This window comes from Peromyscus eremicus, chromosome 7, assembly GCF_949786415.1.
Source record: "Peromyscus eremicus chromosome 7, PerEre_H2_v1, whole genome shotgun sequence".
In the NCBI taxonomy this organism is placed as follows: Eukaryota; Metazoa; Chordata; class Mammalia; order Rodentia; family Cricetidae; genus Peromyscus; species Peromyscus eremicus.
The window spans coordinates 35167288-35180199 of record NC_081422.1 but is presented as its reverse complement, the minus strand read 5'-3'; the positions used below and the strand labels follow the sequence as shown (position 1 = coordinate 35180199).

The 12912-nt window shown below is 44.2% G+C and overlaps 1 protein-coding gene across 3 annotated transcripts in view; it reads left to right on the top strand.

Annotated features, from left to right (window-relative positions):
• The window catches only part of Jhy (junctional cadherin complex regulator), a 57719-nt gene that overhangs the window by 19166 nt on the left and 25641 nt on the right, over positions 1-12912 (top strand). The gene's annotated exons all lie outside the window — the stretch shown is intronic.

Below are 12912 nucleotides of genomic sequence, written 5' to 3'. Positions count from 1 at the left end.
TGTAACCGCTACCATCAGTCACTCTTTCTAAAATGCCTCCATTCAAAGACCCATGAAAGTTTCTAAATGTTTATTTTATATGTATGAGTGTTTTGCCTGCGTGCATGTCTGTACCCCACGTGTGTGCCTTGGAATGTATTCCTCCTGTGTGTTCCAATAGATGGAATGCAGGGCTGAGCCTTTAATTCCTTGCGTTCCCTGTCTTTGTTCTCACCTTAACATTGGTTGCAACCTTGCTTGCAAAGTGACCCAGCACATTGGAAGCAGTAATGTGACGCATTCACCCCAAGAACCACAGCTCGCATAAGAAATGATTCTACACCCAGATTCTATGTAGGTGCTGGGTGCTGGGTGCTGGGTCCTGAGCTGGGGTTGTGTGTGTATGGGGGGGGGGGTGTTGTGAAGCAGAGCACAGAATGGAAGATTTTTCTTTTTAGTTATTCAAATGACTCTATATCTTACCAATTCCCACTGATAATCACTGTACTGCCCCCTCACTGTCCTGTACAAGCAGTATGAAATGACTGTAGCTTGGACTCTGCATAAGTAAAATGAGAAAGATAATGAATGCCCTCTTTGCCTCATCTGGTCATTTTGAGGAGAAGTTATTTTCCGAATGACGGGCCTGTGGGGAGCCAGGCACAGTGGTGCACACTTGTAGTCTCATCACTCAAAACCCTGAGGCTGGAGGATGACAAGTATGAGGCTAGCCTGGACTATGTAACAAGACCTTGTCTGAAACACACACTCACACAAACACCTTCACACACCACATACACATATACATGCACATACACATTCACATACACAAGAAGAAGAAAAATACTATTACAATATAGCTTTATTTCCTGGACACAAATAAGGACCCCTTCAGCTCACCTCCTAGTAAATGTGCCATATATCCTGTAGACTCAAGTAAAGAGCTTGGCTGATCATAAATCCAATACCCCTAATGGAGAACAGCTTGGAATTCATCACCTATGAAGGTGAAGTCCCTTTCAAGGATTAGGAATATGTGACATCTTTGCCCTTATAACTAGCAATAAAACACAGGAATGGGTACAGAACATTTAACTCAACACTTTTTGACTGTTTGAAATGTAAACATACCTTTTGTTTCATAAAACTTAAGAAGTGAAATTTCAAGTTTCACTTGACTGTTGACTTAACCATCCAAATGAATTCAAGAGTGAAAATGTCTAGTGCTGGTCATCTCTCCTAGCCTCGGATAATACTTGTCATTGCCGGATTGTTTTCTGTTTTGAGTCGGTGTCTTGCTCTGTAGCTCAGGCTGCTCCTGGCTGGCCTCAAACTGGAGGCCATCTCCGCCTCACCGCATGCATCCTGCCTCAGCCTCTGGAGCGCTAGGACTGCATCCTGCTCTTTAACTGCTGCGTTCTAAAGGGTTCCTAGACAAGCTCGTCGTGGAACAGGCAATGGCGAGGAAAGAATTCTACTCCCAGTACAAGAAGAAAAGAGATTTACCATGAACTCTGTGGCTGACTCCTCAGCTGCTAATTTCGGTAGTGGTTACAAGTCACCGTGGCAATCAGTCACAGGGTTTGGCTGTCGGTGTTCTCATAGCCTGGTCTTTCTTTTTGCTTTGTCACAGAGGAAACCTTGAATTCATAGATTTTCTGTCTCTGAGCTCTTGACTTGCTGTTTGAAGGAGATGTTGTTTGTCCATCCTTGCTGTGGGTTCAAATATCTTAATGCTAAAAAATCCAAGATGGATGTTTTCCTTCTTACTCTTTTTAAAGAATAGAGAGGTGTTTAATATAGCAGTGTCATAATGATATCTGTCATTTGTTTTATTGAATATATTCAGTAATACAAAAATTCGTGTGTTCTTTCTAACTGTTACATATAAGCATGTGACAGTTTCTTCCACTGATACATGGTTGATTTTCTTTGTTTGTCTTTTTTTTTTTTTGTCTAGTTTTGGTTTTTGAGACACAGTGTAGTATAGCCCATGCTGTCCTGAACTCTAGGTAGCTGAAGATGGTCTTGAACTTCTGATCCTGTTTGGTTGGGTGATTGTATTTTTAATAAAAGTTAAAAAGCGAATTACTGCTGGGTGGCAGTGGCACATGCCTTTAATCCCAGCACTCGGGAGGTAGAGTCAGGCAGATCTCTGTGAGTTCGAGGCCAGCCTGGTCTACAGAGCGAGATCCAGGACAGGCACCAAAACTGCACAGAGAAACCCTGTCTTGGGAAAAAAAAAACAAAACTGATTACTAAGTTTATAATAAGTGATCATAATAAAGGAAGCTGTGGAAAATAAGAGTTAATGCTGGGTATGGAAAGAGGGAAATGGCTCAGTGGTAAGAGTATATGCCTTGCAAGCTTAAGGACCTGAGTTCAAATCCCCAAGACCCCTATAAAAAGCCTGGCATGGCTATTTGTTCCTGTGACCCCAGCAAGTGGAACAGTAAGAATAGACAGATCCCAGGAGCTCACTGAAGGCCAACCAGGTTAGACAAGACAGCAAGCTCTAGTTCAAGGAGAGACCCTGTCTCAAGGCAATAACAAGGAGAATAACACAGAAAAACACTTTTTTTTTTACTTTTTATTGATCCTTTGTGGATTTCATATCGTGAACCCCGATCCCATTCATCTACCCATTCCCTCGCTCCACCCTCTGCCCTTGCAACCTCCCCACAAAAAACAAAATTTAAAAGTCAAACAAACAACAAACAAAAAAGAAAATTCAACCAACCAACCAAATAAACAAACAAACATAAAACAAATAAGAAAAATCTAGGCATGGAAGCTGTAGTGTGACCCAGGAGTCACACAGCATACCCTTTGCTCCACACATCTTTACTTGTAAGTGTTCACTGTAGTGAGTCATCGGTCTGGTTGAAGGCCTCTGACACTCTTAAGTTATGTTCTGGTACACACACCCACATGCACAACACGCTCATGAGCAACGGGTGAATTTCAGCCCTACTGGATGTTATAATATATTTCAAGGCTTCAAATAATAGGATAATATTTAATACATACATAGAGAGAAAAACTGAACACAATAGAATGAGAAGTCTAGAAATCGAACCTAATTGTACGTGCTGTTTTGTGTGCTACAATAAGAAATGCTGCACTATTCAAAAGAGCAGCCTGGGGCAGCTCAAGGAAAACAGTACGCTGGATTAGTACACCCATTGTACAAAATAAATTCCAAATAGGTCAAATGTTTAATTATTAAAATTAAACCATCAAAACACTACAAAAAAAACATATGCAGATCCTCTTAAGACTCTGAAATATTTAAAAATCTAGATTACCTAAGAGATTAGTAATTTGGCCATGTGTGTATTAAAAACATCTATCAGAGAAAACTATAAACAACGTGAAAATATGAGAAACAAACTAGGAGAAAGTATCCCTGATTCCTACCACAGGTGAAACTCTGTATCTGATAGGGAAAGACATCCTCCTCCTTGTCAGTAAGAGGGAGGCTGAAATCACTGGAGGAACGTACAAAAAAGCTTCAGGATGGGCTAGTCCCGGAGACGTTAACACACATGGCTCCTGAGCACTTGTGAACATACTCAGATCTGTCCCTATAAGAGAAGAGCAAATTAATACTACACTGAGATTCATTTCCACCTATAATTAATCCATAGTTTCACCTGTTGATGAAAATGTACAGTAATGCCAGGAAGAGAAGAAATCAGCATAACCAGAATAAAGGCCAATTTATGTCTCTGTAAAATACAATTACCCTGCCAGAGAAACCAGAACATAATGTCTAAATGCAGCCACAGTTGCTTGGCTCTGCCCTGTGCTAGCTGTGTGACCTTGTGCGAGCTATTAAACCTCTTTGTGCCACACAGCTTTCTGGTCTATAGAGGAGATAATAACAGCATTTTCCTCGTAGGGTTGTTAAGACTATCAAATGGTGTACAGAGCAGGCTTAGATTACAGCCTGAGTCACAGTAAGTGCTGCATATAATTTTGTAATTAGTATTTTTATTTGGCCCCACATACTCCACTCCTGGGAATTTGTCCTAGATAGATGTGTGCAGTCTTGAAAAAGCAACTATGCTCGATGAGTCATTTCAGCCTTGTTTGTGATATCAAAAGATCAGAAGCCACCCAAATAGCCATAATTTGGGAGGGGAGAGTTAAGGAAGTTATGGTAGATCTGCACGGTAGAGCACACTGTGACGGTTTAAGAAACAAAGACTCCCTCTGAAATGCCTTGGTCAGTTTAAGAGGATTTATCAGTAAGAGAAATTCAAGGAGTGAAACATGCAGATATAGTAAAAAAAAAAAAAAAAAAAAAAACAGAAGAGGAATAAAAATTCGTATCAAGTTGGTGTGTTGCACACACCTGTACTCTTTCTTTGCACATGGGAAAGTTGAGGCAGGAAGACTATAAGTTTTAGGTCTAGACAAGGCTATATAGTGAGACACTGCGGAACCCTGCATAAGTGATTACTAGAAAAGACTGGGGGTTGGGCATAGCTTTCTACCTTGTGCCCTCTTGTGCCTGTGGGGTTTTCTTTTCTTTTCTTTCTCTTGCTGTCTGTTTTGAGACAGGGTGTCTCAACATAGCCCTAGCTGGCCTGGAACTCATACAGATCTGCCTGTCTTGGCCTCTGGAGGACTAGAGTTAAAGTCATTGACCACCACACCTGGCTGTGTCTATTGTTTTTGAACCATACTTAATATAATGTAATTATTCTAACTTATAAAAACCTAAATGGGAAAAATTAACAACAAATATGGATCAGGGTAGGCTAGGGCAGTGGATCAGTTGATAAAGTGCTTGCCCAGCATGCACAAAACCCTGGCACCATGTTGACCAGGCGTGGTTGCACACGCTCATCATCCTAGCACATGGAAAGTAGAGGCGGGAATATCGGAAGTTCAGGGTCATTGTTAGCTACATACCAAGTGGATGCCAACCTGGGATGTATATGATCCTATCCCAGAAAAGGGGTTGTAGGGTAAGGGTCGTTTACAATATCAACTTTGTAATAACCCTGATTAAGTTCTCTCCTTGTAGCTGCATCCAGTCAGTCACCTAAGTTGCTTTCTTTTCTTTCTTTTTTCTTTCGTTCTTTCTTCCTTCCTTCTTTCTTTCTTCTTCCTTCCTTCCTTTTTTTTTAACTTCAATTTTCCCATAGAATTGTTGATTACACATTACCACACTCTTTCCTTCCTTTCTTTCTTTTTGGTTTTTTGAGACAGGGTTTCTCTATTATGCAGCCCTGGCTGTTCTGGAACTCTTACCTATAGACCAGACTGGCCTCGAACTCAGAGATCCCCAGATGAGTGTTGGGATTAAAGGCATGTGCACACCCTTTCAACAAGGACTCAAGCACAAGACGTGTGATGCCAGGAACTGACAGGAAAAGCAACACACACTAGAGGGCACCTGAGCATCACCATCTGGTCGTGCTCTGCTGGTGACCACTGGCTCTTATTCAACTCATTAGCATCTGAGTCAAATTTATGACCTACCATTAAAGGAAATTGTGTTCTGAAACGAACTGCCCTTCTATCTTGATTTCAACAGACTTTGAAGATGAAGATGAGGTCTAGCCTGAGTTCAGAAGAGCTGTAAGTGCCTTATCAGTGTGATTTGGCCCTTTCCTATTAATATCTTGAAAAGAAATTACAGGTATTTTACAATTGTAAATACAGAAGGGTTATTCAATTGTCTGCAGTCATCAGAACCATGTAAAGCCGTCAACAGAAGCCACTGCCCAGATTTGGGGACCAACCTCAGGCCAAGCAGTCAGCGCGTGTTTACTGAGCACCAACTGTGCCCTAGGTTCTCTCTCTCTGTATGAGGGAAGCTGCAGAAAATAAGGCATGGAGAGCCGCTGCCTGTCCAGGAGCCTGCTTTGCATCTGCGTGGTAGACAAAACCTGGGTAACATCTCCCAGAAGACCAAACAAGCTGTATTTACTGTAGAGGCATCATTCCAGCTGAGCCCGGAAGGGATGAAAGACAAACAGAAGAGAAATCCAGAAAGAGTGTTGGCTAGCCCTGCCTTGGTAGTAGGATCCTCACACGAAGAAAACGATGACCTAGAGGAAGAAAGAGAAATAAAATTCTGGTTAGAAAGTCAGAGAATCCTGAATCTAAGCACAGTGCTTGCCAGGTGTTTGAACAAGTAGGTCCTGGAAACCTTATCTTGCTTACATATGGGGTCAAGTTCCAGATTGGAATACTATTTGAACGCTTTATGCAAAGCTCTTGATATACAACAGACCAGCAATAACGGGGAGCTATTAGAGCTGGGAAGATGGTTCAGACAGCAAACACAAGGAGCTGAGTTTGATCTCCAGAACCCCTCTGTGTGTGTGTGTGTGGGGGGTGCTGGTCATGGTAGTGTGTGCTGGGAAGGGGGAGATAGGTCCTTGGGCTCATTGGTCAGCCAGCTTAGCCTAATTGGTGACCCCCAGGTCATTGAGAGACCCTGTCTTAAAAAAAAAAAAAGTGGATAATGCCTGAGAAAAGACACACCCAAGGTTATTCTCTCTACATTCAGACCTGCACGCACATGTGCACAAATGTGGATACGTGCATGCCCGTGCACAATTCTTTCGCCATACAAAAAGAAAGGAAACCACTTAGGAAATAGGCCCTTCTAAATGGTCTTCCCCTATCCCAAGCGACAGCGCCCAGAAGGAAGGAGATAGACTCACATAAAGACACAGCAGGACATGCCCGGTGTGCCTGAGTGTGGCGTGACGTCGTCATCTATGGTGCTGCTCCTCAAACGCCATCTACAAAGGGATCCGTCTGAGTCAGAAGTTTTGCTGTTGGTGGCGGCCTGACAAAATGCCTGAGAGAAACTCAGCTGGGGGAAGAAAGGTTCATAGGGAACCAAGGTTTCTGTCCATCGTGGTGGGCAGGGTGTGGCAGAAGCTCACTTTCTGCTGGCCAGGAAGGGGGTATGCCCCCCATTTATTCTATCCAGACAACCAGCCTATGGGATCAAGACACCCATACTCAGGGCAAGTTAGGTTGATTCTCTCCTGAATATCGCCAGTCAATCAGACTCCACCGTGGATTACAGAACTCTTCCATTTTTATTGCATTTATTTGTTTACTAGACATGTTCATGTCACTGCATCACGTGGAGGTCAGAGAACAACTTGTGGGGCTTGATTCTCTCCTTCTACAGTGTGGGTCTCAAGAAAAGAACCCAGGTTGGCCCCAAGCGCCTTTACCCCTGAGCCATCTCACTAGCCTGTGAACCTTGTGATCTTATACCCACCTAACTGGCACTTCCTTTAATAACTGCTTTGAATGTCTGAGCTTTGGATTTAAGATAAGGAACTTATGAATAACTTTGGGTCATGTACACCATATTTAATGCTTTGATTTTAAATTATAATTTTGTGTTATAATCCTTTCAACATTTCCCCTCCTCAAATCTGACCTCTCTAGAAGTCTGCTTGGCTACAGTTCTGATTATTTTCCTATTATCTGTTTGTTTGTTTGTTTTTGTTTGGGATTTCACTGTATAGTCCAGGCTGGCCTCCAACTCAGAGATCCACCTGCTTCTGCCTCCCAAGTGCTGGGATTTAAGGTTCACATCACCGCTGCTGGCCACTATAATCTTGAAGATAAAATTCAGACTCTAGGGGTGTGAAAAGCCCTTGCTGACCTGGACCCTCCTGTCCCTTGGTCTCTTGGTCCCTGGCACACAGAAAGCAATAACTAAATATTTACTGAAGAAATGTAATTTTGTTTTGTTTTGGTTTGTTTGTTTGTTTGTTTGTTTGTTTGTTTGACAGGGTTTCTCTGTGTTAACAATCCTGGCTATCCTGGAACTCACTTTGTAGACTAGGCTGGTGTCGAACTCACAGATCTGCTTGCCTCTGCCTCCCAAGTGCTGGGATTAAAGGCGTGCATCACCACCCTGTGAAGAAATGTAATTTTAAAATACTTTCTTTTTGTCCGAAATTGGGGAGAAAGGTGAGGAGGGAAGGAGAGAATTAGGTGCCTATCGAGTTAATGTAATTTGAAGTCAAAAGGTGTGATTTGGGGCCCTTTTATTTTTGCCATGTTTGTTTTTTCATTTTGTGTGGTTTTGTGTGTGTATGTAGGTGCATGCATGCACATGATGGAGCACACAGTGCGGAGGTCAAAGGGCAACTTTCAGGAGTCAATTCTCTCCTACCTATGGGTACTGGGAATAGAACTCAGATCATCACGGTTTGGCGGCAAGCACCTGTTGAGCCACCCTGCTGGCCTAAGCCCATTTACTTCTCGAGCCATTTGTTGCCTTCAGTGAATCGCAAAAGCATGCTGAGCCTTGTTTTCCTGGTTTAGTGAGGTTACAAATGTTTGCTTTCTGGAACCAGAGCTGTAGCTCAGTTAGCTGAGTGCTTACTAGAATATACAAAGCCCAGGTTCTGTTCCCCCTCCCACCCCCACCCCTGGTGCTGGATAAACCCAGCGTGGGGTGCACACTTGTCACTCCAGCATGTGGGAGACAGAAGCAGTCAAGAGTTCAAGGCCGTCCTCAGCTACACTGAGATCTCATGTCCAGCCTGGGCTACATGAGACTCTGTCTCAAAAGCACCAAGGTTTACTTTCTTCTGCAGATTCAGGATTGTTGGCATGTTCAAGTGACATTCTTTATGTGGAAGTTCTGAGTGTCACATAGGCCTGTGTGATGTATGTATTACTGAATGCCTGGTTTGAATTTAGCTTACTAGTGATGAGACCACTATCCAGCCATGACCTGCTCTCCTTCTCCACGGCCTTGAATTAAGAGGAGCTTCGAGTTGTCTGTCAGATTTAGTTTTATCTTTAAGTCGAAATCACCTTTTTATAACTGTATTTGGTTGGAAACACGGACTCCTCTCTTACAGAATGTTCCAGTCTAGTGCTGCTTCTGAGCTCTGGCCCCATAGCACACTTGCAGAAATTATTCTTCTACCCAGCTGGGACTCCAGGGCTGTTCGTGGATTGATTGATAGATTTTCTGATTTTGTCCTATACCAACACAAGAGCACTTACTTACAACTACGGAATTCCAATTGAACTTTATAGTTTTTTCGATATGAGGCATTTCTGAGGCACCCTTCTGATGGGCACTGCTCAGCGCTGCAGAGTGACACTTCATTAAATCCATGTGACTGAAGAGGGACCCATACAGAAGAAAACGTCCCATGTAGCTCATACGCGCCCTTTTGAAAACTGGAAATTTAACACAATTAATCATTTTTAAGGATCAGTCTCCTCTAAGCGTTCAAAAAAGTACCCGCCACTTTGGATAATTCTGTGCTGTCTTACACAGGGTATATTGCAGCAATATGAATCAGAGTCAGAAGCCATGTGAATGACATTTTTGTCTTTTGTAGCAAATGACCCGGGCTGCCATGAATCTGTAGTCATGTCAGACCACTCTCTGTGTGCCGCCTCCTGACATCTTATGGAATGGGCGTGGGGAGGGCAGGAGACAGGTAAACAGCTAGAACTTACTGGAAACTGGTCCACAGACTGAGAATCACTAATCCTGAGCCCCAAATATGAAATGCCCCCAAGTCCAAAACTTCTGAGCCTCCATTGAGGGGCCATGAGTAGAAAATTCTACACCATTCTCTTCCGGTGAGAAGAGGATAAAAGAGGAAAGAAGGGAGGGAGGGAGGGGAGGGGAGGAAGAGGTAGAGATTCATTATGTGTATAGGAGGGTGGACAGTAAACATAATACATAGGAATAAAGGAGAGATGGAGTGGAGCAGATACCAAAAGCTCTGTCCCGCTGTGGGGAAATCGCGGTTTAAACCAGGTCGTACAGCAGTGTCTCTCTGAGGATATGGAGGCCGTGAGAAAACACACCACACCAATATTTGGGGAAGATGATTCCTAGGAGAGGGGATAACAATGAGAAGCTGGGTCTGAAGGGCCAGTGGCTCTGGGCACAGTGAGCAAGAGCAGGATGGAAGATGAGGCCCTGGTTTCCACCGCCATTGTGTTGGCAGCTCAGGGCCTGGATTTGATAGAAACCACAAACGTGCCTGGATGATTAAATAGACTGAACTGCCTGCCCATCGATATCCATGCTGGACCCTTCTCCGACACTGCAGTCTGATGAGTTCAAGAGCCTTTATTAAATGGTACGGTGTTTGTGTGAACCCTATGCGTATCCTCATGTGCGCTCTCAGACTGCTTTAGCATCTGAGACATCTTCTGCTGACACCTCATAGTTATACCAATAGCTGTTGCACCGTATTATTCTGGGAGTGATGGGGATGGGGTCTGCACATGCTCAGTACTGGTGCAGTACTTGTTTGGTTTTGTTCGTTGTTTGGTTTTGTTTTTTTCTTTGCAGTACTGGGGATTGAACTCAGGGCCTCATGCATGCTAGGGAAGTACTCTACAACTGAGCCATGCCCCAGGCCCCAACTGAACCCATGGCTATGGAATCTGTGTAGACAGAGAGATGATCATATCCATTCTGAGGGATGGGAGAGCTCAGGAACAACATGGGTTGAAATCATCATCTAGTTGTATTTGTTGAACATCTGTATGCCAGGCACATTCAGAGCCACTAGGAGGTACAAACGCACAGTGCTCTGTTCTGTACAGCACAGCAGTCCTGCACACAGCCCCTCCGTTCTGCCATCACAGAACTTCAGTAAAGAAGGGTGTGCTGACTAGTTTTATGTCAACTTGACACAAGCTAGAATCATCTGAAAGAAGGGGACCTTGACTGAGAAAATGCCTCCATAAGATCCAGCTGTAGGGCATTTTCTTAATGATTGACGGAGGAGGGCCCAGCCCATTGTGGGTGGGATGACCCCTGGACTGATGGTCCTGGGTTCTGTAAGAAAGCAGGCTGAGCAAGCTGTGCGGAGCAAACCAGTAAGCAGCAGCCCATCATGGCTTCTGCATCAGCTCCTGCCTCCGGGATCCTGCCCTGCTTGAGTTCCTGCCCTGACTTCCCTCAAGTGATGGAGTGTTACCTGAAAGTGTAAGCAAAATAAACCCCTTCCTCCCCAAGTTGCCTTTGGCCACGGTGTTCATCACAGCAATGGCAACCCTGACTAAGACAAAGCGGGAAGAAACACAAGCCACAGGGTAGTGCTTGTTAGGAACGGGAAAACACAAAGTGTGTCTACGGCTGCTTCCTTTGGGAATCAGGGAAGACTTCATGGAGGAAGTTACATTTGTACCAAGACTCTAAATAGGACGGCCCAGGCCTGTAATCCCAGCTACTCCAGAAGCTGAGGCAAGAGGGTGCTGAGTCCAAAGCTAGCCTGGTTAACTTCATGAGAACCCGTCTCAAAAAAAAAAAAAAATACTTTAAGGATAAGGATCTAGCTTTCCTAGCATGCAAAAGGCCATAGGTTCAATCCTCAATAAAATAAGTAAATATGGATAATGACGTGAAGTGTAGTTTCTAAGCAGAGAACAACCTTCACACAGGCCCAGAGACAACTGTCCATGTAAACATCAGTGTTAGGAACACAGCAAGAATCCCAGGATGAAGAAGTGGCTGGGAGTCCCAGGTATAGGCCTTGCATGCTCGTAAAGATTAAAGGCAACAGAAAAGTAAGGAAGTGTTTTTAAGTAGGAGGCAATGATCACTTTGGGAATCTTAACAGCTCCAGAATCTTCTACTGAAAAGGAACGTACGTGTGTGTGTGTGTGTGTGTGTGTGTGTGTGTGTGTGTACATATGTGTCCACAGGACTCAGCATCAAGTTCGTATTGAGCATACATGTTCTCAGGTGTTCTATAGGAATGGAGACAGGCTGGCAGCAGAGTCCAAATATTTCTCGTGTGTTGTCTCTAACAGCTGAAAACACAAAACCCCTTGATAATTTAAGCAGCCAGGCTGTGTGTCAGCGAAGCTGCCTCACAGTAGTAGAATCTGAATCAGTCTCTTTTCACTGGCTGTGGGGACAGCCCAGGGCAAAATGTGCCAGGAATACAATAGGAATAAATGCTTCCTAGCACTCATTAGCCAAATCAAAGAAACCCTCTCCACACCCAGTGATTGTGCCAAAGTGGGAGTGTAAGCAGCTGATATATCTGAACCATGATGAGACATATAAAAAAAAAAAAAAATCTGACACAGGGCTGGCAAGATGGCTCAGCAGGCAAAACTGCCCACAGCCAAGCCTGTCAACATGAGTTTGATACCCAGGGCCTACATGTTGTCCTCAAGTTGTTCTCTGACCTCCACACATGCACCATGGCATGCACATCACACATGCGTGCATGCAGACTTACATGCACGCACACCCACATATATACGTACAATACATATTTATTTAATCTGACACTTCGGCTTATTTAATTTGGCCGTGTGGCTCGTTGCCAGTACATTACCACTAGGCGTGGGCATAACAAAGCCTTCTCAGCCAATGTGCAGCTCGCCGTGGAAGATAACACCCAGACAGTAGAAAAGGCAGGATACAAGGGGAAACACGGGCACAGCCTGCAGGGATTACGGTCTCATACGAGCGTGTTTACGAAGCGTGTGCGTTATGCAGATCTGCTGTGTCACACGGCTCTGGGTGAAGCCTGGGCTCTGCTTTCTGCGGCCCGGCACCGCCTGATTCTCTAAGAACCGGGTGTGTTTCTTTGAGAGAGGAACAGCAGCGCGCAGTCTAGCTCAGCTGTACTCCATCCGAGTTGCTTTCCTCCCTACAAACCCTCACTTCAAAGCAAGGAACATAATGTACAATTTTTTAATGGCTCTAGACCCAGGCACTCAGACTCTCTGCTCTGCGTCTTACCTCAGTGTAAACACCTAATCAAGATTGCCTGCGCTCCAACAATAGCAGCCCAATGCAATTTGAGAACCACAAGCCTTTGAAGTCCTCCCTGCAAAGGCCGGTTTTCTAGTCTGGGATAATGACATGCCATGATTGCTGTCTTTGTTGTATCTTTTCAGTACAGAAGCAATTATAGGCCCCAATTT